Source organism: Osmia lignaria, chromosome 7 (genome assembly GCF_051020975.1).
Source record: "Osmia lignaria lignaria isolate PbOS001 chromosome 7, iyOsmLign1, whole genome shotgun sequence".
Classification (NCBI taxonomy): Eukaryota; Metazoa; Arthropoda; class Insecta; order Hymenoptera; family Megachilidae; genus Osmia; species Osmia lignaria.
The window spans coordinates 7,206,021-7,221,765 of record NC_135038.1 but is presented as its reverse complement, the minus strand read 5'-3'; the positions used below and the strand labels follow the sequence as shown (position 1 = coordinate 7,221,765).

At 34.2% G+C, this 15,745-nt stretch overlaps 1 protein-coding gene across 7 annotated transcripts in view; it reads right to left on the bottom strand.

The window, feature by feature from the left end:
- LOC117604530 (furin-like protease 1) overlaps positions 1-15,745 on the bottom strand; it is a 169,347-nt gene that overhangs the window by 66,622 nt on the left and 86,980 nt on the right. For 3 of the 7 annotated variants that reach the window (XM_076689274.1, XM_034324699.2, XM_034324700.2), the window contains one exon: positions 275-340. The exons of the other annotated variants lie outside the window; for them this stretch is intronic. The gene's annotated coding sequence lies outside the window, so the exon portion shown is untranslated. The remainder of the gene's footprint in view (positions 1-274; positions 341-15,745) is intronic. 7 annotated transcript variants of the gene reach the window in all.

The following is a 15,745-nucleotide window of genomic DNA, read 5'->3' as shown; positions in this document are numbered from 1 at the left end:
TTTTACAATCTCATCGAAGTGAAAGTATAATTTTTATTATAACATAAGTGTAACTCGCAAAGATGCGGAATCGAATGTAAGAATACAAAGGGGTCAGAAAGTTTAAATACTATCGGGAAAGTGCACAGCAGTTTCTTTGTTCGTCTGTTCTCCGATCAATTACTTCTTGGAAAACTTTTCGCCTCAAACTTGCAGGGTGAAATGTAATGCTCGTGACACCATTTGTTCGACAAGCGTTGAAAGAACTCCGTATTTCTGTTTTCATACCACTTACTTTCGTAAAACTTCCTCCAATCGCAATCAGAATTCATTAGTTTGTTGAACGAGTCATCCGACCTACCTGTAACAGAAGAGAAACAAGAAACGATATTAAATATGAAATTGTTATTCAATTAATTAAACAAATATTTTCATTGCAATAATATTAATTATGTAATTTGATTTGTTAACATCTCTATTGGTATTTTAATATTCATTTGGTACAAATTATATACAAATTATTTAGTTTCAGTAATACATTAATTATAATTACAAATATTATTTATATTTATTCAGCTATCAAATATTGTTACAGGACTATTATTATAAATAATTATATCAAAATATTCTTGAATTATTATAAAAATGCTTTGGGTATTAATAATATCATCAATTTTAATTAAATATAGAATGATAATATGCAGATTCGCTTTGACGAGAAAGGAAATTTATCCACAGGTTGTTTGCAAGTTAACCAGGTGGTTATGGTGTTCCAATAACCATGATCTCGAACGGATAGGTTGAGATATTCCGATTCAATTTGAAGATCATACCCAGTACCCACCTAGGCGCATTGTATTAATCTTGAAAGCCTATCATACCAGTCGACTCTAATGCCTACTCATGATTACTATGCTTATGATTATGTGTACTCCCGCATACGATGTTTCCCTTTCTACGTGTGTAATATCCTTTCACAGTTCTCCAATAATACCATTAATGTTTAACGGATATTATGAAACGATACTCTCTGATAATTATAAATTATCAACTGAGATTTTGCACAAAAAAAAACTATTCTACAAATATGTATTATAGGTACAACAATGTACAGAAATGAATTTCAAAATTCATTAAAATTTTATTAAAATTTAATATTCAAAATTCCATAAGATTTAAATGATTCTAATTTCATATAAGAAAATGTTTAATCTATATTGAAAAAAATTTAATTAAAGGATTTAAATAGAAAACAAAATAATAAATTAAAATTTTATTAAAAAAGTTAATTTGTGATACTATAAATTGCTAACTGAAGTCGTACAAACACTAAATAATTATAAAAAGAAATATGCAATTATATAATCCCCAGTGAAATATTTTATTAGTGAATATATTGCAGTGATATTAATTTATAAAACTATAAATTGCTATCTAAAATCCCAATAGTACCAAAAAATTCGAATTCTAGAAGAAAGCATAATTATACGATCTACATTGAAGTACTACACCGCAAAGGGTTAACGAGAGGGATGCTACAAAGAAGCAAATTTAAATCGAACGTTGGTGCAATTGCTGTCGGAAATAGTGAAGATGCGAAATCCGTGTCGGTCATTATTCTGACTATCGTAAAAGAACTCTTGCCGCTCTCTAGACGGTCATGTTTACGGCGTCGGGATTCGAAAGACGTAAAAGCATAGCGACGAAATTACACAGGACGGGCCACGAAATGATACCACGTCGGGACACGTTAATTTCGCTCGACGAAACTTCACCAAAACTCCACTCTTGAATTAACTTTGACAAGGGTCGAATCATCCCGTTGCTATTGCAACTGACGAGTTTCAGTATACGACCACTTTGGATTGATTTCTTTTCTCTTTAAACTTATCAACTTTTTTTCATTTACAGGAAATTCTTTTGAAATTTTGTTCGTTAGAAAAATATTAGAACCGCGGTAATTACACTCAAGTATAAAGTATAATAAATTTCAAATCTTACTAATCAAGAAATAATTTCTCTAACTTAATTAAAAATTGTAGTCATTTTTATTAGAATTGCTCACCACCAAATTTAAACAAATTCTAATAAATTTCTAATCTTATCAATTTAACAATAATTTTCCTAACTCAATTAAGAATAATGACAAGTCCTATTAAAATTACATATACCCGAATCCAAAGAATTAAACAATACCTAATAATGAATTCTGATGTCTAATTAAATTAGAAATAATTTCTTTCCAAATGTAATTTATATAAAGACCAACGCGAAAGGAAGATCTTCAATTTTCTAGCACGTGTCAGGTCCATATTATCACCGAGAGCGACAAGGAAACGAGTGAAAAGAAATAAGACTTTCGTACCAATGAGACTATCTCTTCCTTTAACAGTCAGCTTTATTGTATCTTTTCTACGTTGGTGCGGCAAACTCGTTGCAGAACGAATGCCGTGGCGTGGAGGATCTGAAACGCGTAATGATAGCCGGGTGTGCGTTAATGTGGGTCCGCGACCGTAATAAAACTGCAAGGAGGGTGGTCCACGTTCCAACCTTCTCTCCCCTGGCTCTCACCCTCTTGCTCCTTGTCCCCTGTACCCACTTTTTCCCTTTCAACGTCAGCCATTAGTTCCTCGAAATGGAATCTCGCGACGTGGCGACCAAGAGAAGCGACCAGGATGGCTTTGTAGTTCCGAGTGTTGCAGCTCTACAGGCGTAGCCTCTTAGAAGAGGAATGGTCCATGCATTTTCTACAAGCTGGAGGTTGAAACTTTTCCTCTCTCCTTTTTTTTTTTTTCTTTTATTTCTTGCTTTTTCTGTTTCTTTTTGTCGCCCGGCTTTTTTTTCGGAGCGGAGAATCGTTATGGTGTAGGTGTGGAAGAAGCTTTTGAAACGTTTGAGTGCGCTTTTTTAGCTACGTGATTGCGGCTCGACGATGGGGTTGTCATTAGATTTTTCAGGCTTTTAGATTTCATACATTTTTCATTCCTTGAATACCTCACTTTATCTTACTTTTTATTATTTAGATGGTTGATAATTTAGCGTGAAAATTCTATTTGAAAAATTTTCCATTTCAAATAATTTGTATACTAATTTTAGAAATAGAAATTTATATTTAAAAATTAAATGAATTCTTTTTATTTAGAAAATTTGTTAGATGCATTTCACTGATTTCTAAAGGGAATTCTGTTTCCTAAGGTAACTCTCGAATCCGGGTCAAAAATAATCGCATGTACATATGAACTGTTTCGGCGATGTTTACCCTCGAAGCCAACATGACTCGATCATAGTGCAAATGTGTTTGCAGAACGGCACCGGATGCAGGGAAGAGTCATTAACGCCTGCACGTGTGTTTCAACGCCTCGGAACTATTCGTTGCCATCCAACTGTCGCATAGTCATCGATTCTATTTGTACAGTGATGTTCATAAATGGGGCACAAAGTTTACCGTTCCTTAACAAACCAAACCACAATCCAATGACGTAGCGATTTTCTTTCATCGTACGAATCTCCATTTTGACCATTATTTGACTAATTAGTTAAATGATATTTACTTAACACAACCTGGTGATCAGAATGGAAAATGGCGTTAGAGAGAGGAATAACAAGATTTTGTTTGACATATTAGATTGTTAAATCTAATTGTAAATTAGATTGTAAAAGTATTGCAAAATGGCACTTATAATATATCAATTTAAAGGTTAAACATTCCTGAAAATGGCTATATACATTTTTTATTAATATTCTTAATACAAGATGAGTGGTTGTGGATTGCAACGAACAGTGTTGTACTACTGTGAAATGTAAAAAGTTTAAAATGATTTCATGACATAAAAGTGTTGCGAAATGGCACTTTAAAGTTTAAAGTTTCCTGAAAATGATTATATAACGTTTTTGTTTATATTCCTGATACAAAATAGTTGGTGGAAAATTACGAAGTATGAAGTCTGACACCAAAAATGGCACTATGGTACATCAATTAAAAATTATACGATTAAATTATAAATGCTCAGCATCTTATATTTATAATTATTGACCCAATTAAGTATACTCATTGAGCATAAATAAAATATCAGTCTTACACTTTTGCAACTCACTAAATTATACATACAATATTATATTCCAACGACTCGGCAAGGGAAAGCTTCCACAAATACCATTTCTCAGCCGAAAACAGAAAACTCAATTACACTTGGATAAACAATTCGCTCAACTCGCTCAACTTCCTCCAAACAAACAATAAATAATCCTGGTCAGAAAAGGAACAACGATTTTCCACTTACCGAGAACAATCAAATTCAGCAAAGTCGAAGGAATGAGAAAAAAAAGAAAGCTATCGATCATTCAGTTTGAAAAACACGTTTCAATCGAATCAGCGAACCGCGAGAAGGCCGAGCCCGAAATGAAATGAAGTTACAGGTACGACCACCGATAAAACTCAACAAAATCATGTACATAACAATACAGAAAGAAAAGCGAAATGTTGTTCACAATGAAACGCAGAAATTTTCTGGTATTTTTTCTTCGTTCGCTGACGAAAGCAACGCCGGAACCTCTTAACCAAACCCTTCCAAGCCCATCGTTGCGAAAACCTTTTAATTAGAAGCTCTAATTGCGGAACTTTCTATTACGTTACAGCCGGTTGGTTCGTTTCGAAAATTGCCTGATTCGGGATCTTTACGAATGATGTTACACGAAATTTCATCCCCGTCGACTGGCAAGGCGTTTCCGTCTGATATTTCGTGCGGTTGCTCGCTTTGATTAGCGGTGCGAATTATTGAACGATGCGAAGGTAATAAAGCAACAGATACTCCCCAGTGTTCATAAATATTGAACAACAAACCCCTGTATCTCTCTTGTACAGATTTACGAGAAATAGGAGTTTCTTCGCACTCTACTGGAATTAATGGATCTTGCTATTTAATGAGAGACTTAATAATGTACGTTGCAAAATTATTAGTAAACGATAGGATAAATAGAAATAAATAAATTCGGAACTGTCACATCTTTTGAAATTCATGAAATTATAATTTTCAATAGAAATAAGACGACATTCGACTTAATAATTTTTTAAATCCTCTGAGGTATAATTTTGGTAATTTTGAAAAGAAAGTCTAATAAAATTTGAAAATAATAATCTTCGCTTTGATTTTATTGAAAGAAAAAAACAGATTTCATTTGCCATTAATTTTGAACTTACTTCAACTAATTACATTATCTTAAGGGTTAGAAAAAGAGAAACACCAGAAAGGTAATCCTAATAGTAATTAGAATCGCAACTAGAGCGCGATTATAATTGGAACCAAGTGAGAATAGTTGTTCGGTTTCGGACTAATAATTACTCCTTTAATTATGTACAGAACTGCTTTTAGATATAAATGTACGTAATCTTGAAAGAAATTATAGCAAGTCGACGTGATATTACCAAAATGAAACACCCTAATGTTTCCACGCGCAACGTTCAACGATCCCATTCACCGGGTGGTTGATTCTATTTCGATTTTCTTTTTTTTGTAGGGGCTGCACTCTCCTCGCCCTTGGCAGCCACGAGCGGTCTAATTTCAGGGCGAACCTAATATCTTCCGCTAGGTTAACTGTGTTTCGTTGGACCCTCGCCCTTACGAAATATCACCAGCCGCGAGAGAATGGGGGAGAAGCGTAAAGACGCAGCGTCGGGGTAACAACCCCTAAATGTTACCCTTGGTATTTAATCGGGGACGAGTCTGGGCTCTGTTTTTCTTTGCTATACCAAAGAATTCAGGAAAATTCATTTTCCTCGCTGATAATATGTGTTTTACTGTTTAACACAATAATAATTTTTAAATAATTTTGTTGTTTATTAAATTATTATTAATTTGTCTGTAATTTATTACTGTTTTATTTAATACAGAGCATCGTTGACATTAAAAGAAATAGTCAAAATATAATTAATATTGGTTAATTATTTTATTAGAAAAATTTTATAGTAAAATTAAAATAAAAGAATACAATTGGTAGAACAAAATTTTTATATAAACTTTCTAATAGTATTATAATTAATTTAAATCCATGTAACACTATATTGACAATACATTTTATTTTTAACAATTATACAATTAATTTTAATAATTCTTTTGTATATTTTTAATGTATATAAACAATGTAGAAGAGCTTTCATAACTGATAAGAGTAGATGATAAAACTGTAAAGTTCAGTAGAACCTGAGGAACTTTCAGTAGAAGTTTTATCCTCAGTAAGTAGTATAAGTGTACAAAATGTCAGGCACAATTACAGGAGTAACTAGTACGATAATTGCCATGAATCTCTTAGGTGTCATGATAACCTGTTGGACCCTGATAACAGGCATCATGCCAACCCTAATGATAGGAGTCATTAACGTCCACAACTTTGCTACGAACGTGCCTTACTTACAAAATAATCATAAATGTAGGAATAATTTTTAGAACTATCGATATAGGAATGTTTTCTAGAAATATTGAATATAAAATCGATGAGAAAGTAAAAAATATTGTAAATATATATTAATTTATATAAAATCTTAGGATTTATCCTAAAATTCTTACAAGAACAAGTTCTTAACATTTGCAATCAAACTTTTATATTTCTCCAAACATTAATTGTTGGACGATATCAAAGTTGGAAAACTTTTAAACGGGCACTCCTTGTCGGTACAGGATAAAATAAAAAGAAAGGAGGAAGTTCCTTTTAAGTCTTCTTAAAAACTTGGTAACTATCGACGAGAGGAAGTCGTTTGATTCAGGGTAACGTCAACCAGACTTTCAGAATCTTTCGAATCAAATGCCGAGACGAAAGAAAGTTGTGTGTTCTACGTGAATGCCATATTCATTTCTATTCGGTACCATTATTCTTTTCGTTCACCTTCGTTGCGAAATATATTCCTCTATCTTGATAAAAAGTTGAAACTTGATTTTCCTATCGGTGACAAGTGTCGTGGCCTCGAATAGAGGGATCGAGGGTTGAATCCTGGAGCTGGTACAAATTTCATTTGAAATTGAGAAAGAAGGAAAATTCGAAACAAGATTTCTGAATTGAGAGTGTACGAAACGCAGAGTTCGAACCAACAGCTTTTCAGCTCCTTTTAGTATTTCAACTGTTTGTTTATGCATCTAGTATCGGGCAATATCTTCGAATGCAACGAATGCATTTTTATGCACTTTTATAAAAATTGTGATTAATATTAGAATAAACACACCAGGAATATATTTTCCAAATCGATATGTATTTTCATTCCTCAGTTACATAAAATTAGATACAGCAAAAATAAAATTAAAATTTAATGTTCTTCAAATATTTATCCAAGCTGAAGATTGAATTTGCAAAAATTAATTTCAATATCGATGCAGTCTCGAAAGCTCTTCTCTGTCCTAGAAGAAAAATAAAAAAGTAATATCACTGTAGATATCTTTAACTTTAAAAAAATAATAGAAATTTTTAGAAGAATAATACTTTAGAAAAATGAAGAAAAATATATACATAAGAGGTAATTTGCTCTATAAAAATTTGTTATAAGAAAAAGACAATTTTATTACCGAACCAAAGAAATGAATCTTAAAGAGTTTCTTTAAGAAGCCTCAGTGGGGTCTAATTCGGCATTTCTGAAGAAACACATTTCTACCTGATGTCGTATTTACGGCGGCGGCAGCTACGTTTATCAAAGTGCAGTAGAATCGTCTCAGCAAAGATTCAGAAGAAGCGTTATAAAATGTCCTTGAGAAAGTTGCAGGAACTCTTCGCTTCCGTTAAAGGCCGTTTTCATACTCGTTATTTAAGATTACTCCCGAGGGCTCACCCGGCAATTTATGAAACTCGTAATGGGCTCCCCTAGGCGTTACCTTTTGACGGCGTATAATGATTACACGCGCCGCTATCGCCGCGAAAATAGAAGCTGACTGTGTTCCCTTTAATTTATTAAATATCGGCCTGTCATCCCTCGGGACCCCACTTAGCTATATACGTTTCCGTTCTTTCATTTCTTTTCTGTTGCCAAATGTCCGAACGTCAGTCATTTACAGCAGTGAGAAATAGTTTCTTTTTTTAATTTAATAGAAATTGATTAACAGATTTGTTACGAACACTGCGGATACTAATTACCTTTGGTTATTAATATTATTATATTTATATTACTGGTAGTATTACTATTTATATATTCTATTGTAAAATTAGAGGAACACAATTTTGACCTCCTTTGATTTTACCTTTGCTTTTTTTAAAAGACTGCAAAATTATTAAAATAATTGTTTGACAAATTTGTATTCACTTTATGTACTTTGGTAAATAAATCATTTTAAGAAGGCAACTGAGTTATTTAATTTACCCAATTTTCTTTCCAAGTTATTTACTTAAAGCATATAATTTCTTCTCTCAGCTATTTACTTAATTTACTTAAGTTCCTTTCTCATTTTATTTATTTCATGTAATTAACTTTTTTTCTCAAATATTTATTTATACAACATTCAATAACTGTTTCATCTTTATTAAATTAAACACATAATATATATGAAAACCAAATCAAAGTTCTGACAACATTTTCAATTTATTAACTCAATTATTTTACAAAAACTCTTGTTTTTAACACAAATCAAACATCTACAACATTTTAAACATTTTAATTTACAATTTAAACTTTAAAAAAAGAAGACAATATCATTACCGATGCGGATTAATTAAAAAAGAGCGGTGATTTATAAATTTAAATCATTAAATAGATAAAATTTTGAAAAATAAATTGAAATGTAGATGGCGGTGGCACCGTTGACAACCGTTCAACCTAGAGCGAAGTGAAACCTGTTCAGTGTTATACCGACCGCCGAGGGGTGCGGATCTACCTGTTAAACATACATACACCATTATTTTATTTTCTGCGTTCATTTAATTTGCTGTATTTATCTTGTTAGTTTATTGAATAAGCTCATTAGAGCTGTGTTGATTTTATTATCCCTGTATGCTTCGCCTATTATATTACCATTTTCTTTATAATTTTACCCCGATTTGTGGGCATCGCAGGGACCATCCACCCAAGTCATTTATTATTTGATCCATCTTCACGGGCCTCGGCTCACCCTTCCCAGCTATTTATTATATTTTTGTCTTTCAGGGCCTCATGGGGCTCAACCCTCTATCCCTTATATCCCTGTATTCCTTATACATAAGCATCGTTTACAATCCTACATCCTTTACATCTCTGCATCCCTTACATGCCTGCATTCCTTACACCCCTGCAGCACTTATATCCCAGTATTCCTTAGATCTCTGCATCCCTTACAAACCTGTATCTCCTACATCTCTGCATCCTTAACATCCCTGTATTCCTTACATCCCTGCATTCCTTACATCCCTGTATTCCTTACATCCCCGTATTCCTTACATCCCTGTATCCCTTACATCCCTGTATCCCTTACATCCCTGTATTCCTTACATCCCTGTATTCCTTACATCCCTGTATCCCTTACATCCCTGTATTCATTACATCCCTGCATTCCTTATAGCCCTGCATTCCTTACAGCCCCGTAAAATCGTGCCGAATTTAGTTTCAATTATTAACGCCAGAGGGCGCTGATTCGAGGTTGAAATTTTAGTTCACATTTTTGCCGCTAGAGGGCCAAAATTGGTGCATGATTTAGTTCCTTTTTTCGCCACCAGAGGGCGCTGATGCGAAGTCGAGATTTTAGTTCGCATTTTTGCCGCTAGAGGGCCAAAATTGGTGCATGCTTTAGTTCCTTTTTTCGCCACCAGAGGGCGCTGATTCGAGGTCGAGATTTTAGTTCACATTTTTGCCGCCAGAGGGCCAAAATTGGTGCATGCTTTAGTTCCTTTTTTCGCCACCAGAGGGCGCTGATTCGAGGTCGAGATTTTAGTTCGCATTTTTGCCGCCAGAGGGCCAAAATTGGTGCATGCTTTAGTTCCTTTTTTCGCCACCAGAGGGCGCTGATTCGAGGTCGAGATTTTAGTTCACATTTTTGCCGCCAGAGGGCCAAAATTTGTGCGTGCTTTAGTTCCTTTTTTCGCCACCAGAGGGCGCTAAGGGATGCAAGAACATAAGGGATGCTGGGATGTGTAAAGGATACAGAGGTGTAAGGGATATACAGATGTAAGGGATGCAAGAATATAAGGGATGCTGGGATGTGTAAAGGATACCGAGGTGTAAGGAATACAGAGATGTAAGGGATGCAAGAATATAAGGGATGCTGGGATGTAAGCGATAAGGAGATGTAAGGGTTGCAGGAATGTAAGGGAAGCAGAGATGTAGGGTGTGGTATATAAGGAATGCAGGTGTGTGAGGGATGTAAAAATGTAAAGAATGGAGGGATGTAGAAATGTAAAGGATGGAGGGATGTAGAAATGAAAAGAATGGAGGGATGTAGAAATGTAAAGGATGGAGGGATGTATGGGATGCTGGGATGTAGGGTTGAGCCACGTGAATCGCTTAAAGACAAAAAAATAATAATAATAAAACAAACGAGGCTAAAATAATAAATAATAGGAATGGTACTCCGAGGCCTCGAAGGGGGATAAAATCACAAATTGCACCTCTTATAAACTTATTCAATAAGTTGAGAAAATGACACGACCGCACTCTTCGGCGGTCGCTGTAAGACTGAATAGTTGTTACTCTAGCTTGGTACTTTTATTCGGCAACCTACGAGACACTGACTGAGTGACTGCGTACAGTCTTTGATATTAAAGGATATTTAGTCCTTGTTTAATTAATTCAGGAATTTATTATTTATCATCCTTTGAATAATCCCATTTTAGCTCAACAACCTCGTACATTATACATACCATTTTCCAAGAATGATCTGGCAAGGATCAACGGAAAAATGTTGCTGTCTCGTAAAAACGATCGTTCTCTTTTAGTATTAAAGGAGGATAATAAACGCGAATCGCGTTTGAAGGCTGAAACGTAGCCAGCGATTGCGATACTGTCCAGGGGAAGGATCGCAAACTGCGACTTTATGGAGGTTCCACGGATTCTCTCTTCTTGACGTCGGCCATTAACAAATTGGAAACAACCAAGCTCTTTGTGCCTTTCCTCGACGTAGGTTGCCGGGCGTTTTGAATACACAAATTATTGGGCAATAAAGCAGAGCAATATCGTCGATCGTGTGTCTTGAACGCGACTGTTCTTCCAGCCTTTATTTCACCTGAAATTCTTCTTTAGATAAACGACGATTGACAAGATAAATGAACGCTCTTTTAACGACAAAGAGGATGGTACTTTGTTACGAATCACTGACATAGGGTATGTCTTTTGCAATAAACGAGTTCCTTTATTAAAGGATGTTAAATGTTAAAAAGAGAGGGAACGATGTCTTCTTTGGGAAATCGAATGGATTTTTATTTTACATTAAAATTTTTAGTTTATATTTGTTCGCGAATATATCTAAAATTAATAGGATGAGGTAGGAGGTGAGGTGGAATCAGGAAGATTGATTATTCACCAAAATAAAACACAGATAATTAGATGATAAATAAATAAATGAACTTTATTGAAATTCAATGACTCAACCTAATGAACATCGCCAGTAAAAAATAAGTGAAATATAAAAGAGAGAACTTAAATTTAACGCAATACAATGTAAGACGGTCACATGGAACTTTATCGTTGAATTACACAATTAAAAAAACCTGGAGATTGAAATGCCGTTGAATGATCATTCAAATGATATGTAATTCGCACCTCGGTGCCCCTGCTGTTAAACGTTGGCGTTCACTCGCAGCTTCTTCCTGATCACAGGGATACAGGGCAGGCCCGCTGGCAATTTCCAATGCACGCACCTCGTGTTCACCTGCAGCTCTTTCCTGATCACAGGGATACAAGGCAGATCCGCAAACAATTCCCACTGTACGCACCTCGAGCTTCAATCTTCTAATGCACCCACGTTACACCTTCGACACGGCAGCGAAGGAGCACGCCGATTCGTAATAAACTAAGGGAAGTAACCAATGGATGTAACAAAACGCCAGTACACTAACAATATTTAATCTAAACATTTTTTTCTTTGATTACTTACTTAATTATTTTATAATTGAGATCACTAATTACTGTTATTGTATCACTATTATAAAAATTAATTACCTAGTTTTACACCTATTATTTCTGTACCAATCAATAAAATAATTAGTAAAATTAATCTTTAAAATTTATTCCTAATTAATACCTCGTCTAATAAATTAATTTTTTCCTTAATTACTTCAAGTTCCACAATCTAATAAACTTCCACGATTTCTATTATTCCCAAAGACATGTAAAAAAAAGAGAAAGAAAGTGAAAGAGGAAAGACGTCTTAAAACTCTATCGTCCAACCCGAAAGTCAATACAGACAGCGAACTTTGGGTTTCGCGAACAAAAAGCATTCGCCAAATGCGACGTCACGTTGGAAATGATCTGGTCGAGTAATTCTCACAATTATGTAGCCCGATCTCGCAGCTTTTCGGCGGCGAAAGAAACTTTCTCCCCCGAACAGAAAGGAAATTGTGTTTTTACAGGCACGTGGGGAGGAATCGCGAGAAGAAGGGAAGGATGGTTTTATATCGAGGACCATCAACGTGTAGACGTAGCTTCCTACCACTATTGGAGTATCGATTCGACCAACCACGTGGAAACCAAGAATATTTCGTTATCACTTTTATTATCTCTCTTCTATCGAATGTTTTCAAAGAGAAAGAGCATGACTCGTGTTATCAGTTTTACTATCTCTTTTTCTTTATCTTTGCTCTCAAGTTTCAATTTATTTTTTCGAAACATAGAAGATTCTTTTTTTTTAGAAGATTAACTGGTAAAATTAGTGGCGATAAGTAAGTTATTTATTCAAGTTTCATCGTAGAACCGGCTTATTTTGCTCATTAAATTAATTGCCCTAAAATTATTGAACGAATAGCAGTACTGCGTTTGAAGGATTAACGAGGAACATTTGTACCTTGCTCATAAAGGATAATATCTGTGTTGATTTCAATTAAATTGTTTGATGATTTCAGCGAATAGATTTATTTCGAAAATTTGATGGAATTATTGGATGGAATAATTGATATTTATCTAATTTATAATATGCAGATTAATTAGTAACTTATTTGTTTATCAAATTCCTGGGTAAACTGGTCTGAGTTCCAGAGCTGAAAATATTTTCATTCCAATTTCATTAATTAATTAGTATTACCTTTTGATAGAATTTAGTTTAGCCACCATCCGAAAGTAATAATTAAATTCAGGATAAACTATGCTGCAATTTGAGAACAATGTAGACCATAGTATGTGTGTCAAAATGTTGCCCTATTTTGTTGCTTTGAATACCTAATTATCAAGTACTGCTCATACAATGCTTATCGAAAATTCCAAAAATTCCATACTACATTTATTCTCTAGGGCTGCTGATCACTGAAGGGTGGCATTTTTTAATCAAATATTAGAGAATTTAACTTTTACAAATCATAATCGTTCTCCAAAATACTTTACTAACATACTTTGGAATTATTACAAATAATCTTCTGATACATATTTTGAATAAAATGAAAATTTTTAAAAATCAAATGATTCTTTTCTTTGAACGAAAGTTTATTTATAGATTTTTGAATAAAAACCTTGAATAAAACTATCATTTGAGAAATAAAATAAAATTGAAGTTTTAAATATTTGAATAACTTTTTATTCAAGATAAAAATATATTTAAATAAATAAATTCTTCTATTCTCGAATATCTTTGTTTTGGTCGAAATTTGTGTCAGAAGATTGTTTGAAAGAATGCCCAAATCAAAATTTAATTTGAAAATAAAATTTACATAAAATATCTAATTCTAAGTTTATCCCAAAAAAGAATTTAGACGATTAGAAATAACATTTGCAAGAAAAATATGTTGGACATAAAATTTCTGTTATATCCACACACAAAATATTCCCTCTTCTTTTTCCCGTTGCCGATGCAGAAGGAAGGATTTCCATCCCTCAGGAGAAACAGTTTCCACCCCTGTAATATCGAGGCAACGACGATCGATACTGGCAGATGGGACAGAACAATTTTTTACGATCCTAACAACTTTATCCCTCCCTTTAAAACCCTCCTGTTTGCACTTGTACCTATCAACGTTTTTTTTAGCCATTTTACCTGCTTGAAACTCAAGTTAAACATCGTGAATGAACAAAAATAAGGTACTGTCTTAAAAAACAAAAGGGGGAAGAATATTGTGTATATATATTCCGTTGAAGTATTTATAGTCTGCTTGGAAGATCGATGAAACGTCAACCTGGTGCAGAATTAATTTCATATTTTTTCCTACCGGATGTGTCAACGTCATCTTTTGAACAAAAATGTATCCTGCCAGTTTTTCAGCTCAGTTTCCTTTTCGATTCATCATCATCATGAATGACGTTTTCTTAGATCGTTTTCCAATGAAATCGATCACTTATTTGATCGATCCATAAGAAATAGAAAAACTTCACTCCAAGAATTTTCACTTGAAATCGAGAAATAATACTGAAATACTGGAACTTTGGATAAAAATCTAACATATCTCAGTCTTCAAAAACAAAAAATTCTGATAAATAAAGTGTTTCTATAGGTCGGAATTAAATTTCCAAGTCATCGATGTGGCCTAATAATATAATTAAAAAATAAAATTCAGAAATTTCGATCCAGAAAAATATTTTCATCATTTAGAAATAAATGGCAAATAGTTTCTTTTATTTCTAAATAATGAAAATATTTTTCTGGGCAGAAATTTCGCAATTTTATTTTCTGCCAAATTGGCCAAGGTTTGGCCTTAATTGGTCAGAAATCTGTTAGCAAATGGAACGATTAATTAACAATACGCGAAGAATAATTGATATTCGTACAAGTGTTCCAGCGATATCATAGAAATTACAATATAATTTTCCCCGGAATAAGCCACGATCCTCGTCCGAACGCGTTTCTCATCGCGTGGAAACGAGTTCACACAGCGAGATAGAAATTAAAGGAGGTCTGTGTGGCCAGCACCACCGCCGACTGCACAAGATTATTTCCGACTTTAGGCGTTGGTTCGTGCGAGCAGCTGCGAATATCGACCGTAAGATGAGCCAAGGGATGAGAAATGCTAGACGAAAGCTAGTTTCTGGACCCGCCACCGTTCTTCGACTTCCTTCTTGCACCAGTTTCCTCCCTTCTTCAAAAGGATACCCCAATCAACTGGCACGCAAACAGGTTCACCCTATTCCCATTCCACCCCCGCAACGTTTTCCTTCGATACCACCCCTCCCTTGTTCACGACGAAACCGAGGCTATTTTTGCGTTCGAAATTCTAACCGAGTACTAGCTGCTCTCGTCTCGCCGAGCTGAATACACGATTATTCGACTTGATTGAATGGATTTCGGCTTCGTTGCGCCGACTATATTTCAGTTATACTAAACGATGCGTTTCAATCGGGTGAAATAGCTCAGAAAAGTATCCCTGGTATTTGAAAACTTTTTATTAACAAGTCGAATGTCGTATCAAATGAAATATAATTGAATTATTAAATTTAAAAAAGAAGTAATTTGAATAGCGTTAGTATTATACTATTAATATAAGAAAAGAAATTAGAAGCTCGAATTTGTAAAGCAACTATCCTTGATAATTAGAATTTGAATATGCCTGACTATATACGTTCATTACTACTGGGAATGAACTTCAGTGAGTAGAAAAATCAGTGATATGTCAGACATACGTAACTACCACCACAAATGTAATATTATGGAAGAACCAAATGAAGGAAATATTAAAGAAAAGTTTATATGGTATT